The sequence below is a fragment of the Crinia signifera genome, unplaced genomic scaffold (assembly GCF_055691185.1).
Source record: "Crinia signifera unplaced genomic scaffold, ASM5569118v1 HAP2_SCAFFOLD_83, whole genome shotgun sequence".
Classification (NCBI taxonomy): Eukaryota; Metazoa; Chordata; class Amphibia; order Anura; family Myobatrachidae; genus Crinia; species Crinia signifera.
Genome location: NW_028142741.1, coordinates 312,006 through 326,824, shown reverse-complemented (window position 1 = coordinate 326,824; position 14,819 = coordinate 312,006). Strand labels below are relative to the sequence as shown.

The 14,819-nt window shown below is 44.6% G+C and overlaps 1 pseudogene across 1 annotated transcript; it reads right to left on the bottom strand.

The window, feature by feature from the left end:
* Positions 1–602: 602 nt before the first annotated feature.
* Positions 603–12,727, bottom strand: LOC146056590 (3-hydroxyacyl-CoA dehydrogenase type-2-like; annotated as a pseudogene). The gene is made up of 7 exons (XR_014469360.1): positions 12,553–12,727; positions 12,006–12,071; positions 10,255–10,402; positions 6,321–6,485; positions 5,606–5,734; positions 3,224–3,332; positions 603–1,161 (listed from the first exon to the last, which is right to left on the bottom strand). The product of XR_014469360.1 is annotated as a 3-hydroxyacyl-CoA dehydrogenase type-2-like (transcript).
* Positions 12,728–14,819: the final 2,092 nt, after the last annotated feature.

Sequence of the window (14,819 nt, the reverse complement as noted above, 5' to 3'; positions counted from 1 at the left end):
ATAGGATTATTTACATGCAATTTGGGCTCTTTGCATGCGATTGCAGCGATCAATCGCATGAAAAGCGTCCAAATTGAATGTGATTGACAGCAGTTGTCTCAGCTGCAGAAGCAATCTGTGGGATTGCTTCCGAGCCGGGCAGACTCCCTGCTACCCATTAAACACCCCCTACCTCAGCCATCCCACTCTATACCCCCTTCTCCCCATCACACTCCCCCTGTTTGCAATATTAACATGGCTGTGGAATCATGTTACCATGGGCTAAGTGGGTAGTATGGATGGGTGTAATGGTTAGCATTACTGCCTCACAGCACTGAGGTCATGGGTTCAATTCCCACCATGGCTCTAACTGTGCAGTGTCTGTATATTCTCCCCGTACCTGTGTGGGTTTCCTCTGGGTACTCCGGTTTCCTACCACAATCCCTTAACCCTAGAACATCTGTATGTGTGTGTACATGTGGTAGGGAATATAGATTGTAAACTCCACTGGGACAAGGACTGATATGATTGTACAAATAATCTCTGTAAAAGCGCTGCCGAATATATAAGAAACTGTAAATAAAATTGTTAAAAAGAAAAAAATGCATTTGTTATCCAACTGATGTATTTCCATAGTTTATTTGTTTCCATTGGTGTTATGTATCACATGACGTTCCTTATGCATTTCCACCCACACCAAATGAACACTTGTTATGTTCAATGAGTAGAACAAAATGAATCAAAGAGCAGAAGCTTCCGATAATCAGAAAACTAATTTTATCCTACAAACCGCATAAACAGAATTAGGTCAAAATCACAGTTCCAGAAAATCTGGCTGGCCTTCCACGTCTTCTAGAATAATCTAGTGATAGATTTCTGGGTACATTCCTGGCATCAATGCCACCATAGCCTTACAACTCCTTGTGTAACCCGGTAGCGATGCTTTAAGACGTGGACGGGAGGTTTGGTGGTTCCCTGTAAGATTCTAACTTTAAGGCTGCATACGAAGGGCACCGTCCAGACGAATGACTTCTGCATTCAACATGGGGTTTTCTACAATGGTTTGTACCAGGTGGGCATACTCTTCAGGGTGGCCCAGTCGGCTGGGGAAAGGTACTTGCTTGGCCAGGAATTCTCTTGCCTTCTCAGGGAGCCCAAGGAGAAGAGGGGTTGCGAACAAGCCTGGAAAGACAGAATATTCGGTGACATTTTACAGTGTTCCGGAGCACAGAAAAATCTTACACAAAAAAAAAAAGTGTTTTCCCAATGTTGGTCCCCAAGGCTCACTAGCGGTCTAGGTTTTTGCAATATTCATACTTGAGAACAGATGTTTAAATATAAAAATTGAAGGTACTAAATAAGCCAACGGTGTTCAAGCAAAGTGCATACACACCGAGCGATTTCCCCCTGCCCAGTGATTTCTCCAGGGCGTGGACAGCTTTCCATAGTCGGACGCTATTGAAAGATGTCCACCCTGTCTCATCTGCTGGTAATACCAGCAGATGAGTGCCGGCAGCTGGCGATGATGCCAGAGCGCGCATCACCACTCTCCCATACACACTAGGCCACTGGAGCTGAAAGCAGCTGGTACAACAAACTGAGCTGCTTTCAGCTCAAAATCACCCAGTGTGTATGGGGCTTTAGTGGGGCGGCCAGACTCCATAACGCCTCACTGGGAACATTACAAGAAAAAAGGGTCATTATTAATCATTTAAACCTTTCCTAGAGTAAGAACAGCACAACGAAAAAAGTCACTCATATCTAGTATTGACTAAGGAGGAAGTGTACAACAGGGAGACAGCACACGGCACCAAGGTAACCGTGCGATGCTGCTCGCAGTGAAAACTCAGTCACGGAGATAGCGTGGAGTGTCTGCAAAAACAAGGCGATCTTATATGCATACAAAAAAATGGCGCCATCACAACTCCCATGTGTATTCTTGAACAGCCATGAAGGCACAATGGGACCACTCACACTCAGTTGTCGAGCATGTTGTGATGGCTTTGGTGGACGTTTGTTCGCTTGTAGGCGGCTGCCTCACAGTTTGCTGCTGCTTTGTTAGTACTGCAAACGCATCTGAATCAGGCTTCCTCAGCTGTAACAGTCTCACAGCTAGCATCAGTCACAGGGGTTGGGATCATTTGGTCTACAGCATGATGGTCGACAGTCATTAGGTCGACATGGGAAAAGGTCGAAAGGTCATTAGTTCGACAATGTCTATGTCGACAATCAAAAGGTCGACATGGGGTTTTTCACTGGGTTTTTTTTTACCTGAATGTCAACATAGTCGACATGCACTGCATCCGCTCGCTATGCGTCGGGCACACTATTTTATTCTCCCACCACGCCCTAGTGGATGGTAGGGCATGAAATACCGCCTGTCGGCATGTCGGCTCAAAAAACAGTGAAAAACCCCATGTCGTCCTAGACATTGTCGAACTAATTACCTGTTGAACTAACGGCCTTTCCACCTAAACCCTTGTCGACCTAGACCCATGTCGACCTAATGACTGTCGACCAATTGACCGTATCCCCAGTCACAGACACAACATAGGCAGCCATTTTGTGTGGTAATGCATTCTTTCACAAAAACTCTAATCAGATTTTATAGTTTGTAGTGAATTTCCTGGCTGCAATTGCATAAAGAGTTGCTTAAGAAATAAAATGGCTGCTGACACTTTATGTAAACTACTTCTATTACTATATCTGTATAAGTGGGACCCTCTTTCTTTACTACAGGTGTCCCATATGAATAAGTTGAGGGGGGGGATCCCAGATAAGGGATCACAAGGATGCCTGGCAAACGTAACTTTATTAAATCGCACAAACTCACAGCAGACATTTGTGGACCGACCCTCTACACAGCTTATCAATTTGCCAGCAATCAATGACCTCACTGAAGAATTCCACAACTACTATCCATGTAGGGCTGGTCATAGATGTATGACTCGGCATCATTCCCAAGAACATTAGTGCTGGACACAAAATGGCTGCCTCCACTAGGTGTAGGCATCAGGTAATATAAACAAATGGTTCCCTAGTGCAAGGATGGGGAACCTTTGGCTCCCAGTTGTTGCTGAAGTAAACATCCCAGCATGCTCTGCTACAGTTTTGCTTTTTGACAATGCTCAATAGTTGCACGGCATGCTTGTATGTGTAGTTCAACAACAGTTGAAGGCCAAAGGTTCCCCTTCCCTGCCAGGTCACATTTATGCAAGTAAAACAGATATAAAAAGGAAAGTACCAGGAGCGATTGTCACGACTCTGATGCCAAGTGGAGCCAGATCTCGAGCGATAGGGAGCGTCATTCCTACAATTCCCCCTTTGGAGGCAGAGTAGGCCGCCTGTCCAACCTGCAACAGTACACAATGTGACCAATACAGCAAAGCTCATGTGACACATTACAAATAACCAGGAGTAGGCAATTTCATATACATATAAAATAAACCATGCTGGGAAATCACACTACGCCAGAGAGGAGCACGGTGCCGTTGGACCTCAGGATCTCCACCTGCTTCCTTGTGCAATCACCAGTTACACATTTATCTTACATGTCCTTAGCTAATCACAAGAATTAGAGAGGGGGAGAGGGACAGATTACTGTGCTACCCAGAACTTAACAATTTTGTAGGAACAAATAAACAGCAGCATGGACGATGTAATGGTTAGTATTACTGCCTCACAGCACTGGGGGTTGATTCCCACGTTACATTTGCCCCACCTACAGTGCATGCGCCGCGGTAGAGTTGCGATGCCGCTCTCGCTGAGAATTTCAGCGCAGCGTTATTGACAGGAAGGTATTAAGGTAGAAAACAGGGAATGTCAGCAAGCTGAAATGCATGTCAAGCCAGTTTCAATAATCAATCAGATGAGATCATGTACATAGAGAAACACGCCTCCAGTGTCGCTATTGGCGCGTCCGCTCTTCATGATCAGAAACAGAAAGTTGATCGCTGTTGTGCGAATTTGCAATCCGTTTGATTATGGAATGACATTCATGTGCACAAATCGTAGTGCGCATGCGCGAGCCCAAATAGCAAACTGGATTGACAGGAGTGTAAAAAAAGAAAAATGCAGGCCTGCCCAGGCGTTTTAAGGGAGGATGTGTGACGCCAGTGCGTGCTTCGATCAGCCTGTCGCAGAACTGTAGAAGGGTCAGACTTAAGGTGCGTACACACGTACAGATTTTTCTGTCTGATCTATCTGGTGGGAATAAAAACCTGGAAATGTATGGGAGCAACTGACAATCAAAAAATTGTTCCCAAAAACTTGAAAAAAAGACAGTGATCAGTCAGACAAATTGTTTAATTGTTCTGATATAACAAATTTATCAAAGCATATATTTTTTCTGTTTTCCTGCATTTGGGTGAAAATCTTTGATTGTCATATGCTCCCTTACATTTCCAGGTTTTTGTTACCACCAGATAGATCAGACAGAAAATCTGTACGTGTGTACGCACCTTTACTCACATGTACACAGACTGGAATTCACAGATTTGCGCAGGTTTTCTGTCTCGGCGGCGGCTATCTAGTTGCAGTCATCTGCAACTTTGCAGATGAGCAACCAGGTCTGAATTAGGCCCTATGTTTTTGCACCAAAGCTGAGTATATGTATGCAGTTGCCATGGCGCTTGACATGATTAGCAAGTCCAAAGTCCACAAAAAATAAATACATTTGCAGCTGTGTAATGTGCACACAAATCACTATCACAATCTGCACAAGGAATAGTTTGCAGATGTAAAGGTTAAAGAGTCCGCATCTGTGTACGGGATACAGCCGCTAGGTTGACACTATAAAGGTCAATATACATTAGGTCGACCACTAACGGTTCACAGGGCTTAGGGCTACACAAGCATTAGGTCGACAATGGGAGAGTCGACATGCGTTTTTCACCTTTTTTTTTAGCCGACTTGTGCCGACAGGCGGTATTTCATACCCGACCATCCACTAGGGCGTGGAAGGGGAACATAATAGGATCCGAAGCACGGCAAGTGCAGCGAGCCATGTGAAGGGATGCGGTACACTGATATGGGGTTCATGTAGACTTACGCCGAATTGCGGAACAAAACAAAAAAACGTGAAAAACTCATGTCGACCTTTTGACTGTCGACAAAATGTATCAATTGTATTGACTTTCCGACCCAGGTCTACCTTTCATGTGTCGACCTTACCCCTATGTACACAACCGAAAGCGATTACAAGCAACTGGAATCATAAGCATCGGTATCTCTCCTGATATAAGGATGAATGGGCCTCACTGGTTGGTAGTGAGGTGTCTGCACATAGTATAAGTGTCCCCTGACCATGTATACAAAGCTGCAGCCTATTTAGAGGTTTCAGGAGGATCTCCCACATGAAGGAATGGGTTGGGGCAGATGCAAAGGAATGTAATGATGCCGCTGTCACAAGCTGAAGGCTGCAGAGATGTCATGGTCGCTGAATGCAGGGGGATAGTCGCATGGATTTCTTCTAGCTGGAATTGCCACCGCTCTAGGTCAACTCCGAGACAGACCCTCCATTTACTGTAGGAGGAATGTATCCAACACACAAATACATACAGATGACACAACACATCTTTCTCATACTCCAAAATGTTAGGTCATTACATAAAAAGAAGCGCCTGACCTGTCCATCAAAGGCAGCGATGCTGGCTGTATTAATGATGACTCCTTTCTGTCCATCAACATCTGGCTCATTCTTCACCATCTCTGCTATCGCTAGACGAATAACATTAAAAGTTCCGGCAATGTTCACCTAAGAGAATAGCAAAAAAATATATAACAACAACTTTTATCGGGTCCGGTATGATATGCCGGCGGTCGGAATCCCGACGCCGGAATCCCGACCGCCGCAATGCCAACAAGGGGGGGCTGCGGAACGCCCCCCCCCTTGCGGGCGCACCACAGCACGGGCACACTATTTTATTCTCCCTCTATGGTTGTCGTGGACAAAGTGCCGGCATTGCGGCGGTCGGGATTCCGGCGTCGATATTACGACCGCCGGCATATTGACCGCATCCCTTTTTATCTTACCACCAAAAACAAGTACTAATGTAATTTAATCGCTAAATTATCCAAGCTGATGTTTGATGCTGCAGCGTATATTGGCCTTGATGCAGACTGTATTCATTCCCAGGGGGACCTTGCGCATGTTAACTGCATACCATGTGCAGTGGTCCGATAATCGGCCGCCCTGCGATCGGGTCTGAATCAGGCCCATTATTTGTTCACACTCAAATAATTGAAAACTGTAGAAATTCTTCCAAATTACAGGTTTTAATACAATAGCTTATACAAACAGAGAAAATAGAAAATATAGTTCTAATATTGTTTAAACCTACATTTATGACCCTCTGGAAATCTTCCAAGCTGTGCGGCCTCTGTTTGCTTTTGTTGTAGGTTTTTATAGCTACGGCAATCCCAGCGCAGTTCACCACAATATTCACTCCTCCAAACTTGGAACGGGCCACCTCCAACGCATTTGTCACATCGGACTCTGAGGTCACCTACATTCAATTACCGGCAGAAAGCAAATCACACAACAGATTAATATTGACGCAAAAAAAAAAAAATATTAAAAACATTTATGTATAAAAAGAGGTTGCATGTTTTTATTTAAAAGTGGAAGCAGGCAAACTTTTTTTTTTGTTGAAGTCAAACATGGTCTTTTAAAAGATTTAATATGGCCACCAGCTTCACAAGTACACCTTAGGTGAGACATATCTATATTACAGAGATGAGCAGGTTTGGTTTCCTGGAAACCAAACCCACCCGAACTCTGGACTTGCGGAGCAGATCCGAGTCCCGGCACATTGTCCTTCCAGACTCGGAATTGGGAATGAAACAAAACATCATCTTAGTGGAGTCAGATCTCTGAGTTTGGGTCTATAAAGTTGTCTTCTGACTGATCCAGTCAATGTCTGCTATGTGAGACAATGGCCGTCTCAGGCAACCAGTGGCCTGTTAAAATGGGAACGGCTGCTGATTGGATGTGACAGACAGGAGTGTAGAGAGACAAGTTGGGGACCTGTCAAACTGTCTGAATGGTCATCGGCCACTGTAGCCCTGTAAATGTGCAGAACTGGATGGTCTGGGCTGCTCTGCCCTTTCTCAACCTGACCCTGTATCAGCATCTTGCAGAGAGAAAAAAGTGATTTTCCACTAAGGAGAGGTAAGCGGGATTATTTGGGCTGAAAAATAAAAATCAGACAGGCTCCTGTAGTGTTTAATTGGGACTTTCTCCTGAGGAAGCCGAGTCACCATAGCCCAGAGTAATGCATTAACCTTATACCTGGACTCCTGTTACTGAAATGGACCTCTGTATGGACTTTGCCATTCACCTAGGAACATTCTGAATACCAGTGGATCTTTCCCATTCATCTACAAATTTGTTTGCTGCACGGACTGTTTGGACAGTCTCATATGGACTCGAGGAAGAAATACCAATACACGTGGTCTAGAGCAGGGCTGGGCAACACCGGCCCTCCAGATGTTAATGAACTACACATCCCAGGATGCTTTGCATTAGTTTTGCTATGTGGCCATGCTGAAACTGATGCAAGGCATGCTGGGATGTGTAGTTCATCAACATCTGGCGGGTCGGTGTTGCCCAGCCCTGGTCTAGAGCGTGCTTGCATTTATACCTTCTCACATATATGCCTTTTCTTTACCATATAAAGCCCAATGTATATAAACTAGCACTGGTTTCACTGCTTCTCGGATTTGAGAGATGATTAATATCACGGTCGGTGGGATACTGGCAGTCAGAATCCCGATGCCAGCGTTCCAGCTAACAGCCGGTGTCTGAATCCCAACTGCTGGAATATCCTGATAGGAAGTGTGCAAGGGGGGGTTAGCGTTCGGCCGGGTGAGGGGGTGCAGTGGTTGGAAGATTTAGGCACTTTCCTCGGATTATACAAGGACTGTTTGTTAGTTTTTTCATAGACTGTTCATTATCAATAGTTAAAAATCACAATGAACACATTAGGAAACATACAAAACATTGATTGAAATACCCCAATAGAATAACATAGGCCATGATGGGGGGAGAATAGCAAGAAAAGACTCCTAAAACACTTATCCTTGTAAACCTTAAGGGTCCCATACCCTACTCGACTTCTGTGGGAGAACTCGCACTGAATTCCCCTTGAGCAGCTGGGAGCCTGCGGTACTACTACAAGAGATTTATCACGAGATCCCAGTTTCCTGCCGCGGGGAGAGGGGCAGACCTGGCGGCAGGAATGCAAGTACGTATCTCCACCTCCACTGCACACGGGACTGCCAGAATCGGATGAAATCGGACCCAAATTGCATATAGGCCTTAAGACCAGGGCTATTTTTCAGCAGGCTCCAGCAGGAACTGAGGCCCTTATTCTAGTTCACTCTTTCTGACAAAATATTTCTTAGATGGACAAAACCATGTGCACTGCAGGTGGGCAGGTGTTACTTGTGCAGAGATAATTAGATTTGGGTGGGGTTTTATACCTGCCTCACCTGCAGTGCACATGGTTTGTCCATCTAAGAAATATTTTGTCAGAAAGAGTGAACTAGAATAAGGGCCTCAGTTCCTGCTGGAGCCTGCTGAAAAATAGCCCTGCTTAAGACTATACAAAATCGTAATAAACTGATGACCCTTAGTACGATCATCCCATGTAATCAAAATTGAAAGTAATGTGACAGTACAAAAACCATGAGGTGGTTTCAAAAACTTGTAAGATTTTAATCAAAATAAAAGTTGCATAAGCCTAGACTTAACAGTTTCTAGGAAGGGAGAGGCCGAAGCCCGTTTGCTAAGTAGGACTTTTTTGTCCAGTTAATAGTGTGATAATAGACCTAAATTACTGACCCACAGCTCAAGTTAATGGGTATGGAATGAATTTCCTTCTATGTTGTCGCGTTTATGATGCAAGAAATATCAGGAGTCCGATTCTTAAAGAAGTATTTTTATTGAATAAAAAACCTCACCCACATTAGACAGCAAAAAGGACACTCTCTGGGCAAGTATCAAAGACAGAATACCTGATGCATTGTCCCCAGAACTTGAATATATAAAAAGGCATAACATTTTAATATTAACCTCCCCATAATTATATCATAATATTTCCTAATATGGATAAAATACATATATGGTCATATCTTTATAACTTTCAGAACAGTGCTTTTTGAGACAAATAATATATGTCAATGGAGTTGGCAACATCTCATTGAGATGTCCTTGCAATTCTAAGAAACAAAATGGTATGTGTAGGGGTTAATGGCCAGTTGGAGATAGTTCCTGGGTTGGGGACCATTTTTTGGAAGGCTGGCAGTCCATTCTGGGAATTACTTGGCCTAATAGCAATATCAGCAAACAAGTGATTGAGATTTTAGATTATGCAAGTGTCAGGTCACATCTGTTCTGAAGGAAGTAATCGTTAATATAGTCAGCTAGTCACAGAACATAAGTATATAGGGGTAGATTTATTAAGCTTGGGGAAGTGCTAAAGTGTCTGGTCTTGATCACCGGCCAATCAGCTCCTACCTGTCATTTTTCAAACTAAGCCTGTAACTTCACAATTAAAAGATGATTGGCCGGTGATAAAGTACCAGCCATATTATCACTTCACCGAGCTTAATAAATCTGCCCCATAGTGCATTATCTGCATACATATAGGAATATGCGTCCAAATCTATAACTACCCGAATAAATAATAGTTTTGACACTGGTTACAGCATAAACAAACTTATAAAATGGAGTTAATATACCTTACGTTTTTCCCCAAAACTTTCGTATCCTTTTGCAGGACTGAAATGATGGAAAAAGTCGCATTAAGGCGTTTACAAGAGCCAGACTTACCAGGCACCAACTTACTTCTACGGGGGCTTGGGAAATATATGCTCAATTAACACTATTCAGATGAACCTCTTGAAGCCACAAACACAAAAATTGCAACGATGACCATTCCTAGCGTTTACCAGGAGAGCTGTCCTTTGCTACTTATTTAATGCATATAGCTTTACTAAATGCTGCAAGTGACTAATTGCATCGAGCGCAAAATGCAACGCTTAAACCACCCTGTCCTTGCGGGGACCATGCATTAAGCATTGTATTTGTAATGAGATCTTGGCAGTGTTAGTGAATAAGATCACGTTGCTGGATCGCTTTCATTGGGCAGATATATGAAGCCGCCCTGATTTTAGCTTTTTTCTTTAAAAATAAATAAATCCAAAACAAGACCATTATTCCAAATTCAAGACCTGGAGCTCGGTGCACATCTCTAGTTTATTTATACCTACATCAGTCGGAGCAAATGCACATTTCTCTCCAAGAGTCTGCGCTACGCTGCTCCCGTCAGTGCTTGGTAAATCAAGGATGACGCACTAACCGCTCCACTGTGGCCCGACCAAGACCCGAGGCTCCCCCAGTGACAATTCCGACCAGGCCCTGGAACAACAGCACTTTCATTGTAGAAAGAATTACAGGAATACAATAAATACATTAAAACAATATATACATGGCCTAAAGCATAATTCATGAGGATGCAGCTACCAATTTACAGGGACCTTACCGATTGGTTTACTGCACCATGGAGGAAATTACATTTTTGCCGTCTAAATTTTCCTCCATTGATGGCAAGCATAACTGAATCATTTTTTTTTCTCCCCAAGGGGCCAGGACACGGAGTATAGTTTGCCCCCGACACCCGTAAAGCCCAAGGTTCTGATTGGCCCATAGGCCAATCAGTCAAACTAAAAAGATGATCATCGATAGGTAAAATCATCATCCATTGCATAGTATGCCACCATCAATGGCTGTTTGCACTATTGCAGCGATGGCCATCCCTACTGATGTCCGTGTCAGTCCTGGGTTCTAGGGCCCGTTGCTTAAGAAGCTGCTTGGAGATTGCATAGGACATGAATCAGATTTAAAGACGAGTCACAGGGAGCTAAAAGGAGGAATTGCTCAGGTGTCCTGCGGTTATACTGTCCACACTAGCTCCTTAGGAGAACATAATGACAGGTAAGCAGTGACGGTTATGGTGTTCACATTAGGGCATTTTTAACTCTACACCCTGGTAGGGGTGCCGGACGGGGTCAAAACACCGAAAGCCGGGTTCCCGATGGCTGTCGGCTATTTTCCCTCGTGGGGGTCCACGACCCCCATAGAGGGAGACTAGAATGCGTAGAGAGCCACCGTGCACGCAGCTAGCCCGCAAGGGGCTTAGTTGCGTTCACCATGCTGTCTGGGTCCGGCCAGTCGGGACCCCGACTGTCGGACCCCTATATCACACCCCCCTGGTAGAAAGTCTCTTCTGTGGAAGCAGAGGAGACTAGCACAGACTGTATTGTTTTCATCTGGGGCACAATGTGTTTACATTTTGTGTTCCATGGGAGACATTGGGGAACAATGATCATTTTTTTTTTTTTTAATGTAGGTACCAATGTGATATTAGTTTTCATGTGCGGGCCAATGTATTTATATTTGATACCTGTGAGGACTGTGTGATTATTATTTTTCATATGGGGACCAATGGGTTTGTTTATTTATCCTGTGGGGAGCCAATGTGTTTTTGCAGGTGGGGGTCTGATTGTGTACCTTGGTAAATTTTAAATTCTTCTTTGGTGTGCAGAGTTAAAAAATCACTGCTATACAGACTTCAAACAGGTTAATGGTAAACAATCGATGGTCACCCTTGGTGCAGCTGGTGATCATCGATGGTTGTTGTGGAAGCATATCGACTGCTGGGTCCTGGTGCCTAGCTGTATACAAAGGCAGCGTGGGAGAGGGAGCCCCAGATATAACCAATGCTGCTGATTGGTGACTGTGCAGTCACCAGACACCCTGCTATGATACAGTCACCACCAGTCTGCCACTGGAGGGAATCTGCAGGAAGACACCCCCCCCCCACACACACACTGCCAGCCATTGGGCAGAAGCTTGGATGAAAGAGTGAATGGTGCAGGGGGCTACTTGCTTTTCCGTGGGACCTGCAGCACATTCTGTATATACCTCCCACGGTACTGGTCACATGGTCCTCTTCCCTCACCTTCAGGCTTCTCAAGTTCGCCATGTTTCCACAAGGAGATCCCTGACAGATGAACCAGCAGCCAATCTATTGCATAGAAGATAAGAAGTTAGCTAATCAGAGAAAAGCAAACATCATTTTAAGCTAACTTTAAAACTAATGAAAACAATTATTACATCTGCAGTTATCCAAAAGCTAAATGGCTGGGTGAAAAAAGCAATGCAGCGCAGTCTTAAAGGGACCATCACTGCTTGCCAGTAGTATGAAAGGTATTGTGGTGACACAATCACACACCAGGACTATGCACGGTTTGTGTACAGAATGCCAGACCCTGATACAGACTGGGACTCTCGTACAGAACAGCAGCACTTCCAGTAAACCCTCCCCAAGTAGAAAAGCAGCACTTCCAGTCCCCCCTCCAGAAGACCAGCAGTACTTCAGTAACCAAACCCCCCAGGCCTGTTATTACATCTTATTTGTAGCATGATTATACAAGTGTACACAAAAGACCCCCACCCCCTTCCACATAGTAACCTGCTAGGAGTTAAATGTCCTCCCCCCTGCTTACCTCCCCATGAGCCTGATATTCTGAAAGCCTCTTTCATCCAAGGTACTGGGACCCACATCACTGCAGCAGCGGCAGGAGCAGACACTCTGACCCTACTTCCGCAGGAGCAGCGAGATGACCGGGAGCGGAGCTCAGTGTATGCCCGGATTACACAGTCGTTCCGGGTGTAGTTCCAGCAGCTGCCAATAGGTGGCGATGGTGCAGCACAGAGCGGATGACGTCACTGCAGTAGAGCTACAAGTTACACAGAGAGGCTCTTCTGGCTGGTTGGCACAGTGGCGCGTGTCTATTAGTCCAAGCTACGGGGAGCCACAGGTTGCAGGTTCGAGTCCCGAGACCCAGCACGTGGCAAGGGAGGGACACATCGAAACAACCTGATTTTTATTTTTATATATTGATAATATTATCTATACATTTATTTTCAGCAGGAAATATTCTGTATAGATAATATTATCTATATACCCGAGAAGAATAAGTGGGGGAAGGACAGAGGCTGGTGGTGGCATTTGTGTAATACAATTGTTTAACATATAAATAGTATTCATTATCATAAAACTGATTGTTACATAACTAATACACCAGAGAAATAGTGTAATATAAAGAAGTGTGTAAAGAGAAAAGTGACCTGAAATGTGTCATTGTGTTATTATTATATTTTATTTGGTGCGCCATGTCACTACGTCATTGTGTTTTATGTATACAGTCGCCATCTTGGACTATACTTAGTATCCGGCTTCCTGTGTGTCTGCGCCATCTGTCTGCATACCTCCCAACTTCTGTGATGATGAAATAGGGACACTCGCGCAGCGAAGCCGAAAAGGGGGCAGGGCGTATGCAAATGAGGGTGCGGCTTATGCTAATTAGCCGCAACCTCATTTTCATACGAGAATAGACGCTGTGCGTGTGCGCACAGCGTCTATTCTATTAGATTGCCACCCCCCGCAGTGGGACAATGACTGCCGCGGGTGGGACAGCGGGACAGGACCCGAAAATCGGGACTGTCCCACTGTAATCGTGACAGTTGGGAGGTATGTGTCTGTGTTATTGTTTTCTCCGTATCCGTATCAGCTGCCATCTTGTATCTCACTCAGTATACAGTATCCAGCTTCCTGTGTGTCCGCACCGTCTGTCTGTGTTATTGTGTTCTCCGTATCCAGCTGCCATCTTGTATCTCACTCAGTATACAGTATCCAGCTTCCTGTGTGTCCGCACCGTCTGTCTGTGTTATTGTGTTCTCCGTATACAGTCGTGATCTTGTATCTCAGTCAGTATACAGTATCCGGTTTCCTGTGTGTCTGTGCCGTGTCTCTGCATAATTGTGTTATCCGTATACAGTCGCCAGTGTCAGATTAAGGTCTAAATGGGCCAGGAGCTAAAAATGATCAAGGACCTATTATGCACAATAATAGGGGTGGTGGCCAGCACCTAATAATGTGGGTGGTGTGACCAATGTTCTGTTTGGGTGGTCTGCTCATGGGTGTGTTTCTATTTGTGTAAATACTTTCAACTTATTATATATACCTGGAAAAGGCAGGGTGCTGGCATAGGAAAAATGTAGGGAGATATATTGGCGGGTGCCCCCCAAAGGTACTAAGATACTTGCGGGATGAGGCGGCACTCCAGTCATAAAAAGAAAATACTGAAAGCTGAAACTTGGTAGACAACATTTCAGCACCTTTTATGTGGTCACCTAAGTTTACCACACCATATACCCCTTATACAAATCATGCAACACAATAGTAACCCCCTTATACTGTATTTGCCTCTTACACATTATGCCACATGGAATGAGCCAAAATTCACACCGACTGAGTCAAAATTCACACTATGCCACACAGATTAAGGCAGGATTCACATTTTGCCACATGGATTGAGCCAAAATACACACTATACCAAAAAGATTGAGCAATAAAGCACAATATGCTTCATAAACAGGGGCATTGCGCATTAAAAATGTACACCATAATGCCTATTACATGTTCAGCCACACTACGTATTATGCCAAACACCATAATGCCTATTAAAATTAAGTGCTGTTTCCCTACATGTTCATTGCCAGGGGTTCCATGCTTGTTGCCATGTGGGATTACATGCTCATTGCCAAGGGGGGAAAACATGCTCGCGGTAACTGGGGGACAGCCGCCGCTGGCAGAAAGGACAGCCGGGCAGAGAACAGGGGGCTGCCCGGCTGTATTCAGAGCACTGCAGGTCCCGGCTATTTGAAATAATACCCCTTTCACACAAGAAAATGCAGGGATTTACCTGGA